Raw genomic sequence first — 26,312 nt, forward strand, 5'->3', positions numbered from 1 at the left:
TTAGATTTGGGACCCAACCTATATGTATTATCCTGACTACCTCCTTATTGACTTGAGCAGGTCAGGCTAGGTTATCATGCTTATCTTTGTAACTCCAACACTTTGCATAGATTTTTTCAGCTGTTTTATTTCTTATGTATATTACTTTACTTTATTTCTTCCAATTACATGTAAAGATAGTTTTAAACATTCTTCCTTTTGTTAGCTTTTGACATTTTTCTATCATGGCTCTTTCCCTCCCCTCTCCTCATGGCAGTGAACAATTTGATATAGATTGTACATATGCTATCATGTTTAACAGACTTCCATATTAATCATATTGTGAAAGAAGAATTAAAACTAAAGAGGAACAAAACATAAAAACAGCTTTAAAAAGTGAACATAGTATGCTTTGCTCTGCATACAGACTCCCTAGTTTTTTGTCTGAATATAGATGGTATTTTCCATCACAATTCTTTTAGGCTTGTCCTTGATCACTGAAATGCTGAGGGGAGCCAAGTTCTTCACAGGTGATCATCTCACAATGTTGCTGTTAATGTGTACAATGTTCTCCAGGTTCAGTTCACTTCACTCAACATCAGTTCATTTGAGTTTTTCTAGGCTTTTCTGGAGTCTGCTCCATGATTTCTTACAAAACAATAGTGCCACATCACATTCATATACCATAATTTGTCCAACTGTTCCCCAATTGATAGGCATTCCCTCAATTTCCAATTCTTTCCCAGTACAAAAAGAGCTGCTATAATTATTTTTATACATGTTGAACTTTTCCCCTTTTTTATGATCTCTTTGATATACAGACCTACTAGTGGCATTATTGAATCAAAGGGTATGCACAGTTTTATTCTAGCATAGGTTTTTGTACTTAAAAAATGTTTACCAAGTAAACCAATGAACTCCTGGATTAACTGCATCCCTGTCCCCCAATAAATCCAGGAAACTCTTCTCTGACTACTTTTTGGTCTCCTTTTCTTCTACCTCAACAGACACAAGCACATTGAAATGGTCTCATTCTGTCAGACTTCTAGTGTTGCTGTATCTGAGCTATTGGAAGATTTGTAGAAATTATACATACTCTTCATTACTATTATTACTATTCTCACTTGACCTTGTGTTCTGGATCAGTCCTGTTTTTTAAGCATCAGTGGTGTTGACCACACTGTGCTGGATATTATGGAGGATCCCTGGAAGCTCCTCCAAGCAATCTAGAGATCTCTTTTGGCATGTAAATGAATGGACTGAAACTGCCTTAGTTACCAAGCTAAGATCCCATAAAAAAAGTTGGTGAAAACAGAAAATGAAAGTGAGCCCCTGCCCTTAATGATATCATTCTATTTTCATTTGTCCTTTAGTAGCTTTTGATAAAATCCACTTAATCTCTGGGATTATAATTTGAAGAGTGCATGTGGTCAGAAAATAGTTGACATCAAAGGAAGTCTAGAGGTCAGGCATGATACTGAAATGGCATCAAGTATTATCCCAGGGTCTTCAGACAGTAATAACTTCCCACTTCATCCTATTTCTATTTCAAGGTCAGACAGTTCTTGCTCTGCAGCTGCATTGGCCAATGGGGGCAATTCTAGGGTCATTGTTCTGAGATTACCCCCTCCCACTGACCAGGGATAGATACTGCTGCTATTCTACATAGCAAGCATCCTGTCATGATAGATTGCCCAGTGGTTTCTTGGAGACCAATTCTGCTTTTACTAATTTCTACATAATGTTTTCTTCCAGGCCATTTCAGTGTTGTCAGGGAAAGTTCCTTAGCTAAAGAGTTGTCCTGTCACTCATCTTCTTCCCTTCCCCCACTCCCATTCCCATTCTTGTCCCTGTTTGTCCATTTTGTACTCAGGATTTGGCGAGCCACACAGCAGAGCTCCCATTAAGCAGTGGCAGATAACTCAAATCAAATCTCTACGGTAAATCTGCTTTTCAGCACCTGGTGCAGTTCCTCTAATGAAGCCTTTTTCTCTCCATGATATGAATCCATTAGACACTGAGAAGCTTGAGTATGTAAAATATTTTGTTTATCTGGTTCTCCTCAAAGGTACTGTCTGTCATCCTAGATGTCTGCAGTAAATATAGCATCAGCATCATGGAATGGGTGAAGCGATTAGATTTATGGTACATATAAACTGCAAAGCTTCTAATAACCATAATTCCTAACTTCAATCATAATACTAGTATTAGTGTCATGTTTTTCTGAGTATTTTATGTCCCTAAAAATATCTTAATTGTGTTTACAGTAGTTACCCTATAAGTCTTTTCATTTGAAAAGTAAAAGGAATCCACCAGAGACTAAACTCTACACATAAGCCACCTTTCTATATGTTTATATGAAAGGTGGGGAGAGATTAATTCCTACTATCCTGTGTGTTGCAATTAAAATAGATAAATTTCCTTGGACAAATAAGGTTCCAGCTAATAGGAAGCAACCTATAATAAACCAAAACAGGGAGGCAGGAGTGAGGGGCCTGTGTATGTGTATTTGGGGGAGGGATGTAGGAATTTTTGTTCTCTCAGTGGAAGCTATTGTATGAATGACTCTAGCATGATCTCATCATTCTAATTATTTTGTGTTATTTGAAATGTTTTTGAGTGGCTGCCAACTATCAGTTGTTTTTCTTTTTGATGAAAAGCTGAGAGACTATTTTAGGAGGGGCCTGATATTCAAAAGTTCAGTGGATTCCTGACCCAGGAATTCCCCCTTTGCCTTTTAAGATAGGAGAGCCCTGTGCTGTCTGCTGAGAATATTTTTTATTAGCCTTTACTTTTTTTTTTTGCTTCAAGTTGAATGTCACCATGGGAGTATGTGATACTATGAGGGTGCTACACAAGTAGTACTGATGTAAGTGACAACTTTTATTTTTTTGCAATTCATTAAAATTTTATGGACTTGAGGAATAATCAGGACTAGTAGTCACTAGCTAGTACTAGAAATACCTCCATAAGTTAGAGAAAGACCTTTATAATGTAGATGATCTTCTTTGATTAAAGATGAAGATCTCAGGAGTCCTTTCTCTAAAGATAATTCTTCGCTTGTTGGAATTAGGAAGATTAAGGGGACTGGCTCCCCACTCCATTTATATATTTATTACAATCATTCCCCTTTCTGCTATAGCCAAAAGAGAGTTCGTTCATTTATCTAGCTATTCATTTTTTTAATCATTGCAGATGGGAGGGAATACCTAATCTAGAAGCTCTATCATCAGTTTGGATTATTCATTTTTTTACTTGTAGTATTAGAAAGTTTCTTGTGGGGCACTGAAAGGTTGATTGCCATACTTCTAGTCTTAAAACTAGTGTTTTCAGAGTTGGAAATTGAAATCAGATCTTTCTAACTTCAAAGTTAGCCTTTATCCACTATGACAGACTATTCATCTGTTTATATAAGAGTTGAAAATGTGCATTCTGAAAAATCTAATGATAGGACACAACCCAAAAAAAGTCTGACAAAAGACAAAAGAATAGCAGGATGGTCAGGGGGCATGGGAGATGCCTTAGCACACACAGAGCACTACAGAGTGATTTTGAGAGATAGTTTATTAATACCTGGAAGTATCAGGAAGAGCTTGTCTAAAAAAATGGCACCTGAGCTATGCTTTCAGGTCATAGGATCATAGGTTTAGCACTGGAAGGAACCTCAGAGGTCATTGTATCCAATAGGTTCATTTTATAGATGAAGAAATTGGGATAAAGAAGCCTTGCTCAAGGTTACAACTTCTGGCAGAGCTGGGATTGTAATACAGATACTCTGATGGCAAAATGCAGCATTCTTTTTTCCCCCTATAGAATCTAGTAGCTTCTTTTTGAGGGAAACTGGGAGCATCGCTAGAAGTAAAGTCCCTATTTTCACTAAAATAATATGCTTTATACTTTTGGGATTTGGGACGTTCTTGACAGAGATACTGGAGTGGTTTGCCATTTCCTTCTCCAGCTCATTCAATAGATGAGGAAACTGAGGCAAATGGGATTAAATGACTTATCCAGGGTCACAAAGTTAGTGTCTGAGATCAGATTTGAACTCAGGAAGATGAGAGTCTTCCTGACTCTAGGCCTAGCACTTTATGCACTGAGCTACCTAGCTGCCTGCACTGTGTACATCTTTTTCTAATTTGCATTCTAATTAAGCACTCTTCTTCTTTCCCCTAGTTCCATCAATGGAAAGGATACATTCATATAAATTGCAATTTCTATATTTAGATTCAGTCTTGACTGATCTCTTGTAGACCACATGTAGACTGTTTACAGAGTGCAAAATGGTGATATAGTAGGGAATTTAACTTAGTTATCTTTTAGTTGTGGATTACCTCCACTCCAAATGAGAAAAGGTTATAAAGTTCAGATGAACTTTTAATCAGAAATATAAATGTGTGTGTGTGTGTGTGTGTGTGTGTGTGTGTGTGTGTGTGTATTTTCCTTTTTTACAAGGGGAAAAAAAAGACACACTTTGGTTCTGGACACAATCAACTACCCTTCCTTCCTGTTATCCTTTTCAGATAATAAGTGATTATTATAGTAGATTCTATTCTTGTTTGTCTCTGTCAAAAATAAAGTTTTAGGAAAAACTCTGAAATTCAAAGGTACAAATGATAATAGTTTGCATGTTATCCTATGAAAAACTATTCACTGTTTAACAGCATTTAAATCCTTAAGATGAATGTTGAAAGCTCAAAAGATGAGATTTTAGGCATTGTCTGGGAGATATTTTTTGGAAGGAGCAGTTAATCATCCCAGTGTCTCTGAAATCCTATCACAAAAGACCAATTCTATATTCAAGGACTAGTCATTAAAAGATAGCTGGTTTGGTTTGAGGGAGCAAAGGTAAAACTAGGGACGTAAGCAAGATATGCATTAAATTGTACTGTACTTTTGCTTATAGCTATAATTTATCTACATTTAAATAGTTTACACTCTAATATTTCTCACATTGTAGTGAAGTTGTTCTTGACTTCCAAACAGATGGATGAGAGGATGATGATTTGGATGCCCTAAGATTTAGTTGGGTATTGAAGAGAAATGAAGGGCAAGGTTGAGTTCTCAAGGCCAATCTAAATTTAAAGAGAGCTCCTTTTAATTCCTTAGATGGTAGCAATGGAAATGACCAGTGGTAAACATGTGAGGATGACCCTGCCATCTTAATCATAGATATATTGACCAAATTTCTAGAAAATGGCTAAAAATCTTGGGAAATTCATGGTCTAACCAGTACTTAAAGGAATGTGTTTCATAAACATGTCAGTACCTCATAAATATGCCATTTCTTATGGTAACTGTACATTCACACATTCACTGCCATAATTTGTTCTACCTCAAAATCCTCTATAATTTGTTTCAAGACTTCTTCTAAGTCACTAAAACTGAACTTGAAAAGATATTGAGGCCAGTGATCCTGAACCCTAGTTTTATCTCTCTAACCTTACCTGAATAGTAGCTTAACCAGATATAAATGGTTCTGAATAATACTAACAACCTTGGGAAAGACCCCTTGATCAAGCATGCAGATACTGAAAAGTTGGGGCTATCAATCACCATGAGTGGTTTATATATGTTTGTCCTATAATAGCGTTAAGGTTTTTATCACTAATGTACAAAATTTGGTAGAAAGTAATTATTATGTGCAGGTGCCTGAAGGTTATGTGATATTTTAAAAAGGCATGGAAAGAGATGGAAGTAAAACATATAACCAAAGATAATTATAAATAGACAAACATAAGAATAGTGGCAGAAATATTTTATTCCTAAATGAAAGACAAGAGCTTTTTAAGCTTCAAGTTAACTATAAAGAAGGGATAGATTCATTCTTTGACAGAGATGACACAAAGTTAATAGGTGATAGAGAAAAGAATAGGACCACTCAACTTGATTTTCTTTATGTCTTTTTTTGAAAGAAAATGAGAGTATAACTGGAAATATTAGGAAAAATATTTTGAGAGAAAATTGAATCTCAATGTAGGTGAAAAGGGAATAAGAAAGATTCCAGCTGGTTTAATATAATTTACATAATTAAACAGATCTGATGTCAGTAATGTTTGAGAAATTTTGGAAAATGAAGAAGGTGTCAGAGGACAGGAAATGGGCAAAATGTTCTGATTTTCCAAAAATAGAAAAAGGTAGAGTACAGACAGTAGAAGTTGACGACAAAATTTTAGGCTAGGTAATTATTAAGTGTCTGAGGTCGGATTTGAACCCAGGTACTCCTGACTCCAAGGCCGGTGATCTATCCACTGCACCACCTAGCCGCCCCCAAGAACAATGCAAATTAGATAGATGATAGTAATGTTGATTTTCAGTTAATTAAAAAAAATAAAGAGGTTGATTAATGGACCAATATCAGTCTATAAGGACATCTCTATTGGAATGTCATAAAATGGTGTACTTGACCATCTCCTGTTTAATGTTCACATCAATGACTTCCATGAAGATTCGGAAAGCAGGATTATGAAATCTGTAGCTGACATAAATCTGAATAGGAAAATTAATATATTGACTGAAAGAATCAAAATTCAAAAGAAGCTGTCAACTTGAAGGGATGATAGAAAACTAGAAAGGCAAGAAAAAGCAAGAAAATTAGAAAGATAAAGTATAAGGATAAATGTAAAGACTTGCATTTATATAAAAGAACAATAATAGTTATACAAATACAGAATGGAGGAGATCAGTCATAAAAGCAATTCACATGACAGAGACATGGAAGTTTTAATTGATGATGAGTTAAATTTGAGTTTACTGTGTGATGTGACAACTAAAAAAGCAATTTTAGATGGTATTAAGAGAAACCTAGTGTACATATGAAAAAAAATAATAGTTTTGTTATTATATCAGATTATATCTGGATTATTATGTCCAATTCTAGGCAACATATTTGAAAGGAACAATTTCAAATTAGATCACTCAAATAAGAACCAGATTAACCAAATAATAACTCAAATAGCCAGGATAGTGAAAAATCTGACAAACATGTCATGTAAAAAAAGTTAAGAAACTGCAGTAGTCTAGTTTGTAGAAGACATGAAGATAGCTGTCTTCAAATGGTTGAATAGTCATCATGAGGAAAAGAGATTAGAGATGTTTAGTAATGGGCAATTTCAGAGGGTAGAACTAGTACCAATGGGTGAAATTCTACATTGGGCTGCATTGTCAGGTGATGAGCTTCACCACTCCCACCCCCCTCCATCATTGGAAGTATCCCAATTGAAGTTTGATGATAAACTGTTAGGAAAATTGTAGAGAGGATTCTAGAATTGTCTGGGAGGATGGACTGGTGGGCCTTCTAATGCAGCCTTCAAGTCTGCATGTTTCTGGAACATTTTTTTAATGATTCTAGAGAAATCAGATAAGATAAAAACCTTTGACATATAGGGAACTTGCATCACTATTTTAAACAATTATACATTTTTTGGGGGAGGGGTAATGGGAATTTTCTTAATCCATGTATAAAATTACCATAAAGCAGAGTTCTTATTTGACAAAGACATCCTTCTCTCAGCTTCCCCAATCATCTGTAAATAGTTCGTACCTAAACTAAAACAAGCCTGTAGATCGACTGTGTGACTTTTTGGAGTCTTCCATGGTTTGTGATTCAAGGCAGTGCTCTATGAGTATTCCATTAATAACTGTAAAAGGCTTTGCCATTTCCCTTTCCAACTAATATTCTGTGTGTTTGCCCAAGGGATATACTGTGGTTAGTTTAGAAATACAAACTCAAAGCAAGCCACAGTGAATATAACTATTTTCTCACTCTTCTTTTTCTGCCAAGTCTTTTTCTGTAACTAAGTTGTAAATAGGGATGGGTTCCTGAATCATTGACTTCTTTGTCAATGGCAGCTGCAAAACAAGATTCATCCTTTATTGTCTGAGTGCATTTCCTGAGCTTTTATTGGATATTTTGCCATCTCTGATTATTAATTACTGTCAGATTACACTTTCAGTGATTAATTGACTTCTTTTAACAAAAACAATAAAGGCCATTTAATAAATGCAGTAAAATCATGAAGACTAGCTTTTATGCAGAGCCATTTCCATGACAGGGAGGTATTTTACCCATCATCTCTGCTCCTGGAAACAGTATTTATATATATTATTTATTATATTATGCTATACATGTTTTATATAATATATATTATATTTTTATATTCCTTAGATGGCTCTACCTGAGGACTCCAAACTCTTGGAAATCATTAATTCCTGGTTCACAAACACTGCTCATTTTGTAGACATATGGGCCTGAGCAGCATAGTAGAAGGGGGAAGTAAGTAAAGGAAAAGTCCTAAGGTTGGCATCTAGAGGATCATTCCCTCTTGAATCAGTTTCAAGATCAAGAACTTTGTATTCCAATTCTTGAATCTGCAGGTACTGATTTCACTTCACTTTGATTTCTGCAAGTGTTACTTTGTGAAGAAAGATGGATTCTAGACCTCTTTAACTTGTGGATGTTAAGAAGGAACCCTTTAGGCTGCCACTTCTTATTCTATTTAGAAAGCTGCATGCTTTTGTCCTGCTGCCCAAGAAATATTACCTCATCTAAATAGGAGGCTGATATTTAGGGAACCTTGACATGTTTTTAGGAAGCTGAAGTTCAGGAACTTCCACTACTTAGAAATTTTCACTTTATAATTCTCTCCATGGCTTTCATGCTACTCCTAGTTTATGTACTTCTGCCTCCATTACTCTGGAAACTCTCAATACTCCTGCTATTCCCCTGCTTACTCATTTCTTTTAGACCAAGATATTTATGGCATCTATCACAAAACTTTGTTTAGGTTTTTCTTCCTGTTATCTCAAAGTAATAATACTTTCTTGTGGAACCAGTCAGAGGCAAAATATCTAATTTTGCTCTTCTGACTTCTCACCTCTTCTTTAGGGACCTTGAGTACTCTTTGGCACTCTTCCACCAACATCAAATGCCATCAGGCTGGCCATTGGCTTCAAAGTGCCCCCTCCCTCTGACCCACTTAGTTTTTCTCTCTAGAACCATTTCTAAACCTTCCTCTTCTCTCCTTCCCATCAAATCAGGCCATCCTGTGTTCATTGGTTCATTAATTCTACAATCAGTATTTAAATACTTGTTGGTTGTTAGTTGTTCCTTCATTCTCAAAAAGGACCAAAATGACAACACTATGTTTCAATCAGGGTACAATGTGTCCAAATGTGGCTAATGAGATTAATAAGAAAGTTTGGGCACAAATAGTTCATATGAACATTTGGAGTGAAAATGTCTCTAAATTTACACATTTTACAATGCACAAAATACTTGTTATCAATAAAGAATTTTTCTAGGCTGGGAAAGATGCAAAAATAATCAATATCCTTAATCTCAAGAAATTCTCAAGCTAATAGAGAGGGTATGACATATGCAACAATTATGCTGTTTTATACAATAAATATGAGTAATAGGGAAGCATAGACTAAAGAAAGATAACATGAAAAGTATAAAGTTCTGTGTGAAAGGACAATTTGTTTTCCAATGTGAGGGGTTGGACAAGAATCAGGGGAGGTTTCTTGAGAGGTGGGTTCTGGGTATGTGTGTTGTGGGAAAGAAACAGTATTTCTAGTGTAGGTAACAATGTGAGGAAATAAAAATAATGAGAAAAGTTTTAGATTCAAGGAGAGCAATGTGTCCAAATTGAAGGAAGCATAGAATATGTGGACAGGAATACTGTATTAAGAGAAGGCTGAAAGTAGTCCTGGAGTTCCCCAGATACTAGACTGAGTATGGTCTTTATATGGTAAACAACAGGGAAGCAATGAAGGATTTTTTGTGCTGAGGAGTGAAATGAATCAATCTATGCTTAGAGAAATTCCATCTGGAAGTAGACTAAAGGAAGGACTAGAAGGGAGGGACTGGAAGACAAAGGGATAAGTTAGGGTTCCATTGCAGAAGTCTAGACACATGTTGGTAAAGGAGATCTGAGATGAGGTGGTAGAAGAGAACAGGTAAAGGAGATTTTTTTAAAAGTGAACATGACAACAAAACTACTTCCATGCATAGCATGAATTTGAAGTGAAAGTTGAAAGAAAGGGGCACATTGAAAAGTGGAGAGATTTAGACCCAGAGTAAAAAATATGGTTGGGTTCAAATCTCACCTCAGACACTGGCTTATGGGACCTGAAACAAGTCACAGAGCTTCTTTGTGAGCCAGGGTTTTTAATTTATGAAATGAGGGAATTAAACTGAATGCCCTTATAAAGATCACTTCTAGTTTTACATACAGTTTTAGGAGTCAATGATCACTCTGGAGTTGGAAGCATGGGTGACTAGAATGGGATCATGGATAGAAATAGAAAAGTCAGGAAAAAGCAGTTGATATTGGGGGGGGGGGTGAGTTTAATTTGAACATTTTGATTTTCATGATGTTGTTCAGTCATTTTTCAGTCATGTTTGACCTTTCCTGTCCCCAGTTTGGGGTTTTTCTTGGCAGATACTGGAGTGGTTTGTCATTTCCTTTCCAACTGAGGAAACTGAGAGTTGTCTTCAGACTTCAGACTCCAGACCCAGTGCTCTTTGTATTATGATGCCACCTAGTTCTCCTTTTGAATGCTAGGTTATGCTTTCCCCCCTGATCAGCCCTGAAAATACTCTTACCCTTCACTTTCATCTCTTATTTTTTTGACTTTGTTCAAAACATGCTCAAAGTTCAACTTCTGCAGGAAGCCTTTCCAGGTCTGCCCAGCTGCCAAAATCTTCCCCACTTCAGATCATCTTCCATCTATTCTCTCTATATCTTGTATGATCCTAGTTATATGTCGTTTCCCCATTAAACCATATACTTTTTGAGAAGAGGGTCCGAGTTTCTGTTTTTATAGGTCCAGGGTTTAGCAAGTGCTGTGCTTGGCAGAGAATTTCCTTGGCTTAAGAAATGTGTGTTGATCAACTGACTGAATAGACAACCTATATAAATTGCATTAATGACTTTAAGAATGCCTTAAGCCAGGGCGGCTAGGTGGCATAGTAGATAGAGCACCGGTCCTGGAGTCAGGAGTACCTGAGTTCAAATCCGGCCTCAGACACTTAATAATTACCTAGCTGTTGTGGCCTTGGGCAAGCCACTTAACCCTATTGCCTTGCAAAAAAAAAAAAAAAAGAATGCCTTAAGCCAATGGATCCCATGGTGGGAATTCTAGTAATTGGGGCAGGTGCCTAATTTGTTGTCTTTTAATCACTTCATGTTCTTGCTCCGTCTTCTTCTAGGATTAGGCCTGCCCTTCCTTTTGACTTGCAATGAAATCTATTTTAATTCAGTAAAAACTGGTTTTGTCTCTTCATTTCTGAGGAACTTCTGGCAGTGCTGTGTTGCCTTTCTCTTCTGACTGGGCTTTTCCCTTTACAAAAGATTCAGGATTTAGAAGTTTGCAGCCAGATGCCAGAAAGCCACAGGTTCTGGTCTCTCATTGCCTCCAGAGAAATGTAATTGCTATTCCCTAGCTTGCAACTCTCTGGCGTATTGAATATAACTTTAAAATGTGTTTGATTTTCTAATTGAACAAAAAAAAGATGGGAAGCTGTTCTTGAGCTTTCAGAGAAAGTGGGAAATTGGCAAAAAATACCCCAAAACCTTAGGAGTATGTTCTTAATTCACGAGACCTTATCCTTCAAATCAGATTATTAGAGTCAGGATGACTGTGACATTCTTCAGGGAATACTGTTCGTCTGTTCCTGCTGTCTTGTTCAGCTGCATTGATGAGATCTTCATTTGTCCTCTCTAATGCCTACATTTGCCTTTTTCTTGCCAGTGGATTGGTTTTTGAAAAGGGGGGGATGAAAGTGAGAAAGGATAGGAATATTCTGAGTGGTCCTTTGGTGTTGCCAAGAAGACCTGCTATAGCCACCTGGAGGTTCCTAGCAATTAGTTTAGCCTCCTTGAAACTATTAAGAAATATGTGGAGCAAAGCAAATGACACAAATCCCAGCTCCTAATGGAAGCCAAAAATGCAAATCTTTTGGAACAATAGAGCCCAAACCATGAGCAATTCCATTATCTATTCCCTCCTTAGAACTAGAAATTTCATTCATACCTAGCAGAGCATTTGGTGTAGTTTTGAGGGGGGAGAGTTTTCTTACTAGTTCATATATTAATCATTTCCTCAATGTGTTTCACCTATCTCTTACAATAATGTCCATTCCTGTCTGATTTGGAGGTTTGAAAAGCGCTTCAGTGGCAGTGGCTTTTCCAGGCATAGAATTGAAGCCTTTTCATTTGGTTAGGAACTGCCACTGCACTGATCTTTTGTGGCCATTTTTCAAAAGAGGAAGTTAACAGGTGTAAGAATTTAGATGCTTGCCCAAGGTTGCTCAGGGAGTGTCTGAAGTCAGGTTTGTGCCAGGATTTCAAGCAGCATATGTAGAAAGTGTTGGATATTAAGGGGTTAGGAAAACACAAATGGCAAACAATCCTTGATCTTATCAAGCTGGCCTTTTAGTGGCTTCTTCTCAATCCCTCCACTCATATAGACTAATAGCTCTAGAACTAGAAGGAACCTCAGAAGACATCTAGTCCACCTCAGGAGTCAGACTGAATCCCTCTACAAATTCAGACTGTCATACATTTATAGTAGATGGTTTCATAAACTGTGATAGCCAAACAATTAATCATCAGGTGATCAATCCACTGCTAATGATCCTGGGCCAATCCTCAGTGAGAGACATGCCTGAAGCCTTTTCATTTGGTTAGGAACTGCCATTGCACTGATCTTTGAGAATGTTGGGACATCTCTCTACTATATTGGGATTTTTCAGTAGGACTTTGATGGAAAGGTAATCATTATAATTTACAGGAAGAGAGTAAACAAATAGCTATTAAGCACCTGTCATGCTCCAGAAACTATTAACTGTGTTGTAAATATTATTTGATCTTCACAACAACCCTGGGAGGGAGGTGCTATTGTAATCTCTATTTATAATTGAAGAAACTGAGGCAGAGCTAAGTGACTTGTCCAAATCACACAGCTATTAAATGTCTGAGACTGGATTTTAAATTCAGATCTTTCTGTCTCCAAGCTGAACCATCTAGTTACATTTAACCTTTAAAGAAAATGTATAGTCAGGAAGACTGGCTTTCACTACCAATCATATGACAAATAGGATTTTTTCCTCCAAATAAAAATCATTGTGTACAAAAGAATAAAATATTATTACTCTTTTTACTTTCTATAACATAGTTCCTAAAAAACTAAAATAGCTGTCATTGATATCTCATTGTTTCCCTACAGTATTTCTGTGAGATAGCAATCAACAATTAATCAACAAGAGTTAAGTACTTACTATGTACCAGGACTTGAACTGGTGATACCAAGGCAAAAAAGAAGCAGACCCTGCCTTCTATTGAAGGCTCCATGTGTATATGCATAGAGGATATTATTTAAATAGATATATCTGTAATTATGCTCGCTCTGTATAGTGTATGACCTTGGGCAAGCTATTGAAATTTCTGTGCCTCAGTTTCCTCATCTATTATAAGAGAGGATTTGATTTCTTAATCTGGATTCCATGAAATCCAAAACAATTTTTTTGGTAACTAGCCCATCTACCCATCTATAGCCTATATGATGTGCTATTTCCAACATTTCTAACTCCTTTGTTCATGTAAGGGACAGATCCTGATCTCTCTTTCCAGGTGAATTTTACTGAGGACATTATGAGTCATTCATAAGGATAGAAAGTTTTGAACCCTCAAGAAACTTCTGTTGTAATTAATTTCACAAATGTCACCTTAGGCTAACTTCACAGTGACTCAGTGGATAGAGCACTGGGTCTAGTCAGGAAGACTCATATTCCTGAGTTCAAGTCCAGACTCAGACTCTTACTAGTTCTATGACCCTGGACAAATCACTTGTTTGCTTCAGTTTTCTCATCTGTAAAATAAACTGGAGAATGAAATGGCAAACCATTCTATTATCTTTGCCAAGAAAATCCTAAATGGGTTGATAGAGTAAGACATGACTAAACAATTAAATAGGTCTTTGAAAAATGCTCTGAAGGAATTCTGTAAGGTCTGATCATCTTTATAGTTTCCCAGTGGTAAAACGTTCTCTGCTTTGGGAAAAAATTTTCAAACAATGGCTAAGTGCTGTTTTTCTTTAATGGAGGAAATACATTAGAAAAAATAAGAATAAATGGGAAATATGAAATATGAAATTTGTTTTTCATTTCGGAAAAGTGGATGACATGGTTCTTCCATCAAAATCTCCCATCTCTCTCTCTCTCTCTCTCTCTGTATGTGTGTGTGTATACATATACATATATATATATGTATATGTATACACACATACACACACACAACCCCATTCCCAGCTTCAATGATTTTTTTTATTACACAGTTAAAAAATATAGTTGGAGTTTGCGAGGCTCTCATCTTCAATGAAATCCTGCATGATTCTTTGACCTGTCTACCCCCAGCCCCTCACCCTCAGTCATTAAACACACAGACTCACTACTGTACATTGCACATATTCTACCACCACCCCACAGACCCCCTTCAAGGATATTTCTTAGGTAGCAGTCATAAATGAGTCATTGTATGAGAGGTTATGTTTATATTTCATGACAGGATCTCCTATAGCAAGATTTAAATTAAATACAAATGCAGGAAAGTTTTTCTTTGCCACATGTTCCAAAATTTTTCATACACTCTTTTAACATTCAATGTGTGATATTTTAATCATTAAAGAAAAGTACCAGTAATTTCCTACCTAGATATTAATATAACCTGTTTAATATAACCTGTTTATTCAGATATTTAGACAAATACTTCATATAGTGTGCATCTAGAATGTAACATGGACATCCTCATTAATTTATATTATATTCTTATTGGAGGGTTAAGAAAAATTGTTCAATCATTTTTCAGTTACATCAATAATGACCACATTTGGAGGTTTCTTGGGAAAAGATACTGGAATAGTTTGCCATTTCCTCCAGCTCATTTTACAGATGAGGAAATTAAGGCAAACAAGGTTAAGAGACTTGCTCAGAGTCATTCAGCTAGTAAGTGTCTGAGGCTGGATTTGAACTTTGAAAGATGAGATTTCTTGACTCCAGATCCAGAACTCTATGCACTATGATACCCTTTAAGAACATTAACCCTATATAGATCCTATATGAAAAACTAAAAAAAAGAAAAAAGAAAAAAGAAACCTGTCACTTGTAAGTGACAGATAACAATAGTAAAAGGAGAATAGACATGGATTTGATACCTGAGAACATGATGTTGAGGTCCTAGTTTCAGAGGAGAGTCAAGGATTCTATCTTTAGGTAACCCTGGCCTGTAGAGCACAGAGGATTCCTATCTTTTGGGTCTCCCCAGTGTGAAGAGGAAGACATAACTTCTTCCTTCAGGAAACCTCAAAATGGATGGGAAAACAGCTTCTTTCCCTCAGGGAGCTCCTAGTCTGGGAAGTAGACTAGATATTTTCAGGCAAAAGTCATTTATTTACTTAAGATTAATGCAGTCATTGAAGGAGAGATGCTTCAACTGAATGCAGACATGTTATAATTGAAGCACAAAACTCAACTGTGTCTAAACTTCATCTTCAGGTTCCACTTTTACTTATATCATTCAGACCATTAGTAGATCTAGGAAACTCAAGCATCTAAGAGGCATAAGGAGTGGTGACACCAGACAAAAAGTCACCATTGGGGAAGTCGACTCTCAGGAGAAATAGTAAAAATTGAGTTGGAAATGAGACAAATGCAATTCCATCACAGTAGAATGATGATTTGATCCAAATGGAATGGAAGCGGGGGGAGGAATAATCTCTGACTCTGCATGCTAAATCTGATATGGGAGGAAGAAAAACCCATTTAAAGATCAAGAGATTCCCACAGCATCCAGATCATCACCAATAGTCCTGGTTTTTTTTTAATCAAATTAGACCATGTCCTTCGAAATCAAAGGACAACTATTATCTAGGTATCTATAGATTTGGGAATGACTGAACAGATTATATCATATGAATTTAATAGGATACTAATGTACTGAAAGAAATGAAGAGAGGTGGTTTCAGAGAATTCTGGGAAGACTTTTATGAAATGATGCAGAGTTAAGTGAACAAAATGAGGATAACAAATTGTCTAGTAAAAATGCCATAAAATCAACATCATAAATATGTAATTTATGTATTATATAATGTAATTTTGAAAGACAAGAGCTCTTGATCAATGCAATGGTTAATCTTAAATCCAGAGAACTGAAGATATAGAATGCTACCTAACTTCTCATAGAGAGGTTATAGATTAAATGCTGAAAGAAGATAATTTTTGGATATGGCTGATATAGACATTTGTTTCACTTATTTATTTATTTGTTTTGTTTTGTTTTATTTTCAGGGTGTGATAGGGTGAGGTAGAGAAAAAGTAATGATTCATAATTAAAAAAAAGAAAGAATTCAGTTCCTAGGGGAATAGACCAATTCTTTTGAGACTCTACATAGATTGTGCAAGAATAATAGGTAATAGTATAAATATAAAGCAATGACATAGATCTCCAGAAGTCATCTGGTGTTATCTTCAAAGATTAATATTCAAACAGGTGGAGAAAAGAATCTAGTGCAAAGGTCATACTACAAAATGTCAATACCTCACATAGAAATGAACTACTTAGCATGAGCAGGACTATCTTGCCTATATCTGCACCCCTAGGCAACTGAGGATTAAGTAGTCTCCTTAAGAATCTTCTCTAAGGAGCCTGTCAAATTTGGTTTTCTGTTGCTAAGATGGCAACAGATGCCAAGTTGGACAAGATGCCAAGATGGCAGAGACTCTGTGGGACTTGTAGAAATGGAAGGAAAAGGAATCAGGAACTTCCATATTGTTTTGGGGGAAGAAGAATCTTTCATTTATTTCTTTTTGCTGTGTATATCTTATCCTCCAGGCAGGACTGTATATTCAAATAAAGTCAATAAATATTTACTAAATACATACTATATATAAGCTCAGATGCTATAAAGGCTTTAGAAGACTATGAGACTCAGTTCCTCTATTTAAGGAGCTTCCAATATATTTTGGTTTCTAAGATGTAAATATTGTCACACAATTGTTTAAAAAGGTTAAAATAACAGTAGAGGACCAACAATAGAAGACAAATTGACAAATTATGTATTAAGAGGATAATATGAAGTATAGACCAGAGCAGGAAGCAATTAGAGATAGAGAAATTGGGCGGCTAGGTGGCACAGTGAATAGAGCACTGGTCTTGGAGTCAGGAGCACCTGGGTTCAAATCCGACCTCAGACACTTAATAATTACCTAGCCATGTGGCCGTGGGCAGGCCACTTAAACCCATTGCCTTGAAAAAAATAAAAAAACAAACAGATAGAGAAATTGATGAGATAATGTGTCATAATGGAAAACACACTTTACTTGAGAGAGTCAGCAGATCTCAGTTTGTGTATTGACTGTAATCCTTATTAGCTATGTGAATGTGGGCAAAAAATGTGTCTAGAAAATAAAGGGGATTTGGAGATTTGGATTTGAAAACCTCTATTTTCAACTTTCAATCTATGATTCTTTGAGTCTTAGGTTCCTCATCTATAAAAAGATGGAGGTTGATGAAGATGAGAGCTTCTTTTTTTTTTTTTTTAAAGATGAGAGCTTCTTAACCAGGGATCCATGAACTTGTTTAAAAAAATTGGGGGAGTACTTTATTAAGATAATTTATTTCCTTTGTAATGTTCTGTATTTTATATCATGTATTTAAAAGATTATTCTATATAGGGATTCACACTTCAATTGACTACCCAAAGGATCCATGATGCATACAAAGTTAAGAACCTTTAAGTTAAGAATTCTTAAAAAGTTAAGAAACTAAATGGTTTCTAAAGTTCCTTCTTGTTCTAATATTCTGAAATTCTATGACAAGGCAGCCATGACTCTAGAACAAGTCTACAGTTATAGAACTATAAACTGGGACAGGGGTATTCAAATTGGGGGGGGAAGGATGTATAAAAGAGATAGCCAAGTAAGAATCAGCAGTACTTCTTTCTTCTTTTTTCTCCCCAGTAGCACCCAGCACATGGCTGAGATCATAGACCATAGTAAATGATCAATAAATACCTATTGGATCAGGTTGCTGTTAACAATGAATATATAGGTATATATATATATATATATATATATATATATATATATATATATATATATATGTGTGTGTGTGTGTGTGTGTGTGTGTATTCATATGTATCTGTATATATATATATATATATATTTCAAAAGGAATTTTTCTTATAAAAGTTCATCTTTAATTAAATTCAAATTAAGAAATATCTACTAATCTCCTATGATGCTTTAAATGAGTGGCTAGGTGGTATGATAGAGCACTGGGCTTGGAGTCAGGAAAATTCATCTTCAGGAGTTTAAATCTGACCTCAGACACTTACTAGATGTGTGATGTTGGTCAAGTCACTTAACCCTATTTGCCTCAGTTTCCTTATTTGCAAAATGAATTGGAGAAGGATAGGGCAAATCATTCCAGTTTTGCTTTGTTTTGTTTTGTCTGCTAGGAAAACCCTAAATGGTTTCATGTAGAGCTAGAAATAACTGAACAACATCAAAAGTAGAAAGGGCTTGCATTCTGAGTGGTCAAAGATAAATGTATCTGAGATGTTACCATTTGTTCTTTTTCCACTTTATCATTTCTAATCTAATCTATCATACTTTCTAATTTATAGGAATATTTCCTATTTTTATTTAGTTTAGTTTTAGTTTTAGTTTTAGGATTTTTTGTGCTGTTGGGTTTTTTGTTTGTTTATTTTTTGTAGGTTATTGGGATTAAATGACTTGCCCTGGGTCACACAACTAGTAAATGTTCAGTATCGAAGACTGGATTTGAATTCAGATCTTCTTATCTCCAGGGTTGGTGTTCTATCTCCTACAATATCTAACTGCCCCATAACAATATTTTATTTTTTTAAATTTATTTTTATTTTGTAAGGCAATGGGGTTAAGTGACTTACCCAAGATCACACAGCTAGGTAATTATTGAGTGTCTGAGGTCAAATTTGAACTCAGGTCCTCCTGATTCCAGGACTGGTGCTCTATCCACTGTACCACCTAACTGCCCTCATAACAATATTTTTCTTTTTTTTGTTTATTTATTTTATATTATTACAATAATCTTGTCGTGTGAGCAATAATAACCCCCCCCCCCCCAGGAAAATGAGAAACCTCAAGAATAGTGGGAGAGGGGAAAAAGTGTATTTCATTCTGTGTTCAGATGTCTCTGGGATGAGTTGCCTTCCCCATCATAGCCACCAGAGAAGTTGCTTCAATATTTTCCCTATAGTTGCTATCATTAGCTGTATTTCCTTCCATTCTATTCCTCCTCTCTCTCATCTACTCCATTCTCTCTCTCTCTCTCTCTCCTTTTATCCTGTCCCTGTTCAGAAGTGTGTTGTATCTGAGTACCCTCTCCCACAATCTTTCCTCTCCTAACACCTACTCCCCTCTTCCCACCCCCCCGTTCCCCCTTATCCCATCACTTTCCTCCCATTTTCCTCTAGAGTAAGATAGATTTCTATACCCTATTAAATGTGTATGTTATTTCCTCTCTGAACCATTTCTGGTGAGAATGAAGGCTCACTCATCCCCCCCTTGCTTTCCCCCATTCCACTCCATTGCAAAAGATTTTTCTTGACTCTTATGTGAAATATCTTTGCCCCTTCTTCCTCTCCTTTCTCTTTCTCCCAGTACTTTCCTTCATTACCCATTGACTCCATCTTGTTACTATATTATACCATTATATTCAGCTCCTTCCTGTGCCTTGTCTATATAGGCTCCTTCTAACAGCTCTTATAAATGAGAAAGTTCATATGAAATCAGTATCTTCTTCCTATGCAGGAATACAAGCAGTTCAACATCATTAAGTTCCTCATAGTTAGGTCCACCCCCCTCTATGGTTCCCCTGAGTACTGTACTTGGAGATCAAACTTTCTGTTCAACTCTGGTTGATTCAATAGGAAAATATGAAAGTCCCCTGTTTCATTGAAAGTTCATCTTTTCCCCTGAAAGAGGATGTTCAGTTTTGCTCGGTTGTAAACCAAGATCTTTTGCCTTCCAGAATATCATATTCCAAGCCCTATGAGCCCTTAATGAAGATGCTGCCAGATCCTATGTAATTCTGACTACAAAGTCATGGTAATTGAATTGCTTGTTTCTGGCAACTTTTAGCATTTTCTCTTTGACTTGGGAGTTTTGGGGTTTGGCTATAATATTCTTGGAAGTTTTTCTTTTGGGATCTCTTGAAGGAAGATTTTCTATTTTACCCACTGCTTCTAGGATTTCAGGACAATTTTGCTGTATTATTTCTTGAAAAATGAAGTCTAGTCTCTTTTCCTGGTTGTGACTTTCAGGTAGCCCAATAATTTAAAAATTATCTTTTCTGGATCTGTTTTCAAGGTCACTTGTTTTTCCAATGAGATAGTTTACATTTTATTCTCATATTGGGATTTTTTGGTATAGCTTTATTTATTCCTGATTTCTCACAAAATCATCAGCTTCCTTTAGTTCCATTCTGCATTTTAAGGAGTTATTGTCTTCAGAGAGCTTTTTCATCTCCTTTCCAGCTGTCCAGTTCTGCTTTTTAAGGCACTCTTTTCCTCATTTTCCTTTTGTGTTGCTTTTTACATTTGGCTTACACTGGTTTTTAATAGGTTGTTTTCTTTGGTATTTTTTTGGCATTTTTTTCACCAAGCTGCTGACTTGGTTTTTGTGATTTATCTGCATTGCTGTCATTTCTCCTCCCAATTTTTCCTCTACTTCCCTTAATTGCTTTTCAAAGTCTTTTTTGAGTTCACCCATAGCCTGAACCCATTTTCTATTTCTCTTGGAGGTTTTGGATACAGAAGCTTCACTTTTGTCATGATCTGAGTATGCATTTTGATCCTCCATGGAACCAAAGTAATTTTCTATGGTCAGATTCTTCTTTTTCTGTTGTTTGCTCATTTCCTCAGTCTATGACTGATTTACTGCACTTCCAAGGCTTTGGGGCAGGTTTGGGGCAATCCACAGGGACCTTATTTCCTCCAAGGACTTATGAAAGTCTCTGATTGCTCTCTTGCCTGTGTTCAGGCCCTCCCCTCTGCCCTGGAGCTGTGAGGAGATCCCTGCTCCCCTATGGTGGTGTTGTGGGAGCCCAGATTGCAACCTGGATCTGAGTGTGGGCAAACATCAGAGTCCTGCCCAAGGGAGAACAGAGAGACCTCTGCAGTCTCCACTGATCCCCTTGCCATCTATGGGCTGAGAGCTCTGGACATGCTGGGTAGCTTTACTGACTCCTGCTGCAGATTCTCACAGCAGGGCTGTTCTGAGGTGGCAATCTGCTCTGCATTCACTCTAATGAGTCAGGGTTCTCTCACCACTCCTTTGGGCTGTCTCTGATCATCCCTGGGCCAAGAGGTCTGGAAACTGTCCCTTCTGCCATGGACCCAGGTGCCTGGCCCAGCTTTGCTGTGCTGTGGCTATGGCTGCAGCTGCAGCTGCAACTTTTTCTAATCCCCGGTCCAGTGGAACAAACCTTTTCTGCAGAACTTCTAAGTTGTCTTGGACTGGGAAATTGTATCACTCAGTCTTTCTGTGGGTTCCGCTCCTCTAAATTTTGGCTAGAGTAATGATTTGATGGCTTTTTGAATTTTGGGAGCAATGAGTTTCTGGGAATTCCTGCCTTCATGCTACCATCTTGGCTCTGGTCCCCCATAATAATATTTATTTTTTTAGGTTTTTGCTAGGCAGTGGGGTTAAGTGGCTTGCCCAAGGCCACACAGCTAGGTAATTATTAAGTGTCTGAGACTGGATTTGAACCCAGGTACTCCTGACTCCAGGACTTGTGCTTTATCCACTGTGCCACCTAGCTGCCCTCCATAATAATAATATTTTAAATATTTTTTCTATTGTTTTTATTGAGCTAGATATTTTCTGGAAAGTTCATGTGCTTGTAAGTCCTCATAAAGTTTTCCTCCATCCTCCATCTGTTTTCTTTTTTGAATAATGCTCTGCCTATCTTAGCATTCTATTAACATCTTACTTTAAAATCTCTAGAGCTACTGGGAGGCAAGCTTGGACAATCATGCTCTGAAAACCTTTCCAGAAGCAGTTATGGTTGTTGTCTGGTAAGAGAATAGAGTATTGTTGTAGATTTCTTTAAACTGGAATATTGTAGGTGACTAGGTGGCGTAGTGGATAGAGCACTGGCCCTGGAGTCAGAAGTACCTGAGTTCAAATCCTGCCTCAGACACTTAATAATTACCTAGCTGTGTGGCCTTGGGCAAACCACTTAACCCCATTGCCTTGCAAAAACTTTTAAAAAATTGGAATATTGCTAATAATTCTCTCCTTTGCTATAGAAATGGTCATTTTCTACAATGGAACTTATAATTATTATGTGCTTTTTAAAATTACCATATCAATCATTGAACTTCCTATATTATAGATATTTTGTTCAAGATATGAGAGAATGAATGAATGAATGAATGAATGGTCTCCCAGTATCCAAACAATCTCCTTTCTATTCAGTGTAGTTTACTACAAGAAGGTTTATGTTGCAAAAACAGGCTTTTGGTTCTGTCCTTGCAATACTTTAATCACTTTCACCTTTTCACCTTCACATCTTTTTTTCTATAAATTCTTTGTAGGCAGGAATCAAATCTTATACCTCTTTGTAGTTCCCCTACTGAACCCAGGCAAGTGTCTTGCAAAATAAATATTCATTTCTTTCACGTTTTGGTTCTTGATCTCAGTTCCATAAAGAGCCCTCTTATCCTGTGTCAGTTGAAGAATAAATCAAGAGGGTGCCCCACCTGAAGGTCAGGGGCTACTTGAGTGGTTTTTGCCCCTTTGGGATAAAGAATAAGGTCTTAGTTCTGCTGCATGTGAATATCATCTAATTTCAATGCAACCTCAAGAATGTGAAATAAATGAAAGGTAGCAGCTAGCAGGGCATATCCCCAGAAACCAAAATGGAATTGAAGGAATATTGAAGTCTCTTCTGGAAGAAACTGTTCTTAATTGCAAGAAATATATAGTCTTCCAAAGGGACTTTAGTGCCTAATAATAATCTAAGGATTGATTAATATGAATGAAAGGAAACTATATTATCTTTCTTCTTTTTCATGTATAAGTAAACTGCCTAGTTATCTGACATCTTTACAATTTCACTTAGAGGTCACCAATAATAACTCATTTCCTAATGCTGGACACTTAAGGAAAAGTAGATTGCACAGAGAGAGTATAGTAAACAACATCAGTAATAAACCAGAGCATCAATTTTTCATTTTCAGCCCAATCTCTAAACTTTTAGGAGAAACTGTGTGTGATACATTGTCGACGTCCTTATGCATCAATAAAATTGATTGCAACATGTTGAATCAAACCCACAATTAGAGTGAAATTGGCAACACTAATATGTGTTAATGATAGGTGGGCAGCCTAATTTTGAGAAATCCTAACGATTAGAATGCAGCTTTAAAAGCTTTGCATTGGGTTTCTTAGTGAACTTAACCTTACTTTTGATTTTAGCTGGAGTTCACCTGTGTCTGACTGAGTGAACATCTTCTTTGTCTGGAAGCTAACTGTTTTTCTACCGCATTAAATAGTGTTGGTCAGAGGTTGTTTTTCTCACTCTAAAGAGAGAATGAGGAGTGATTGTAACAGGACTGGTAAGTGATACTATTGATAACACAGTCTGCATTTTTGCCCTTGACAGCAGACCTGTGCTATCATTATTTTGATCATAACTTTTCCATAGGGAGACTTAGCCTCAGTTTGTCTTACTGGTAGGGTGTTTGAGAGAGATTTGGAAATTTCAGCTGAACTGAAGTCAGATAAAATATCTTCCCCTTCCTCGGTTAGAGGAAAAAGTGAAAATTCCTGAATCATTGCTAAAAAGATTTTGTGGAACCCTATTATACTAATAGTATAGTAGTTTCTGTGGAACTCTATTATACTAGTATTATAGTAGTTTCTATTTCTATTATACTAGTAGTATAGTAGACCTATACTCCCCCAAAAAAGGAAGAAGAAAAGGATCCATGTATAAAAAGAATAATGGTAGCTTTTTTTTTATAGTGGCAGTGAACTGGAAACTGAGGAGGTGTCCATCAATTGGAGAATGACTGAACCAATTATGGTAGACTCACATATTGGTATGCCATATGCTTTTGTAAGAAACAACAAAAGGGATGGTTTCAGAGAAATCAGGAAAGACATGTGTGAATTGATGCAATAAGGTAAGCAGAAGTTGAAGAAAAATTTATATGGTAATCAGAACATTATAAAGACAAACAACTAGGAAATACTTAAGAACTCGAATGGATGTAAAGAGCAGTCATAATTCTAGAGAGCTGAAGATGAAAACTGCTATGTAATGGATTCAAGAATCAAAATGAGACAAATTTTTTAACATAACTATCATGGGATTATACATATTTGTTAAAAGTTTTGTTTTTCTTTTTTTTCTCCATATGTAGGGGAAAGATGGAAAAGAGAGAAAAAAATAAATGTTTGTTAATTATTTTTGGCAAGTTGCTTGCCAATCGTATGCTTCAGTGTCATTTAAAATGACTTTTTATTTTTAAGTAACAATTATTATTAAAATATATTTTACTTTCCCCCCATTCCTTGTTAAAACTTTTTTTAAAGTTTTGGGTTCCAAATTTTATTTCTCTCTCTCTGAGCTGGTGAGCAATCAGACATAACTTATACATATACAATCATGTAAAACATTTCCATATTAGTCATTTTGTACAAGAAATCAAATAAAAGAAAAAGAATGAAAGTAAGTGAAAAATAGCATGCTTCAAAGTCTTGTATTTAAATATCAGTTCTTTCTCTAGAGGCAAATAGTATGCTTCATCCTTAATATCTTGGGATTTTCTTGGATTATTGTCTTGCTGAGAATAACTAAGTCATTCTCAATTCTTTATTAAACAATATTGCTTCATGGAACAATATTGCTGTGGATAACATTCTGATTCTTTTTACTTAACTTGGAATTAGTTCATGTAAGTCTTTCCAGGTTTTTCTGAAATCATCCTGCTTAACAAGTATTTTTAAAAATTGGTTTGTCTGTCTTGTACTCCCTCCTCTAGAATCAGCAAATCAAAAAAAAAAGTAAACTAAACTACTGGTACAGTGGATAAAAGCATTGGGCTTAGAGTCAGGAAGACTCATTTTTCTGACATCAAGTCTGTCCTCGGACACTTACTAGCTGGGTGACCCTGAGTAGTCATTGAACCCTGTTTGTCTCAGTCTTTTCTTCTGTCAAATGAGATGGTGATAAATCACTCAAATATCTTTGACAAGGAAATCCCAAATGAAGCCATGAAGATTCAAATGTATTAAAAATGACTGATCTAAAATTAAAAAAAACCCACAAATTTCTCAATATACAGCTTCATAGTTCACTTTGCTCTGAACATAGTCCACTTTGCTCTGGACAGAATTCTCAGTGTTTTCTGAAATTGTCCATTATTTCTTAATAGCACAATAATATTACATTATATTTATATGCTGCATTTTATTTAACTAATCCCCAGTAAGAAGTATATTCCTTAATTTCTTATTTTGGGCTTGACAAAAAGAGCTGCTATAAAATATTCTACATAGAGACCATTTCCTTTTTTTTTAAATCTTCCAGGACAAAGTCTAGTAGTGTTATATAAAGGGTAAGCAGAATTTGGCAACTTTTCTGAGAATTGTCTAAAATGGTCTCTTTTGAGAATGACTGGACCAATTCACAGCTTTGCCAACAGTGAACTGCTATCCATATCCCCCAGCTCCTCTAATATTTGCTATTTTCCTGTTTTGTATTCTTTGCCTGGTTGATTTGAAATTTTAAGGTACTTAAATTTTTATTTCTCTAAACATTAGAGATTTTTAGCATTTTAAAAAAAATTATGTATTTGATAACTTGAATTCCTTCCTTTCAAAACTGCCTGCTCATGCCCTTTGAACTTAATCTTTTGGAGAAATGGCTATTATATTAATCTTATAAATTCTAATTACTTCCTTATATATCTGGAATGTAAGACCTAATATAAGAATATAAGATTTTTAAAAAAAACCTTTCTGTCAAGATGTTTCTTCCAAGTATATGTTTTCCTTTGTAAGTTTTGCCACATTCAAAAACTTTTATATTTTATATAATGAAAATTGTTTTTATTTTGTATGATTCTCTCTCTTCCTTGTCTCATATCTTCTTTCCCTAAAAATAGACCTGAAAAATAATTTCTTCTTTGTTTCTATAATTTGTTTATGGTAACACTTTTTTGTCTAGGTAATGCATTCATGTGATGTGTCTCTTGTTGTTTTATGTGAGTGGTTGGTC

The 26,312-nt window shown here is 36.0% G+C and overlaps 1 long non-coding RNA gene across 1 annotated transcript in view; it reads left to right on the plus strand.

The window, feature by feature from the left end:
• Window positions 1-26,312, plus strand: part of LOC141523185 (uncharacterized) — a 37,266-nt gene that overhangs the window by 639 nt on the left and 10,315 nt on the right. Inside the window, exon 2 of the long non-coding RNA XR_012478382.1 lies at window positions 24,053-24,213. This is a non-coding gene — a long non-coding RNA (uncharacterized LOC141523185). The remainder of the gene's footprint in view (window positions 1-24,052; window positions 24,214-26,312) is intronic.

Source organism: Macrotis lagotis, chromosome 1 (assembly GCF_037893015.1).
Source record: "Macrotis lagotis isolate mMagLag1 chromosome 1, bilby.v1.9.chrom.fasta, whole genome shotgun sequence".
In the NCBI taxonomy this organism is placed as follows: domain Eukaryota; kingdom Metazoa; phylum Chordata; class Mammalia; order Peramelemorphia; family Peramelidae; genus Macrotis; species Macrotis lagotis.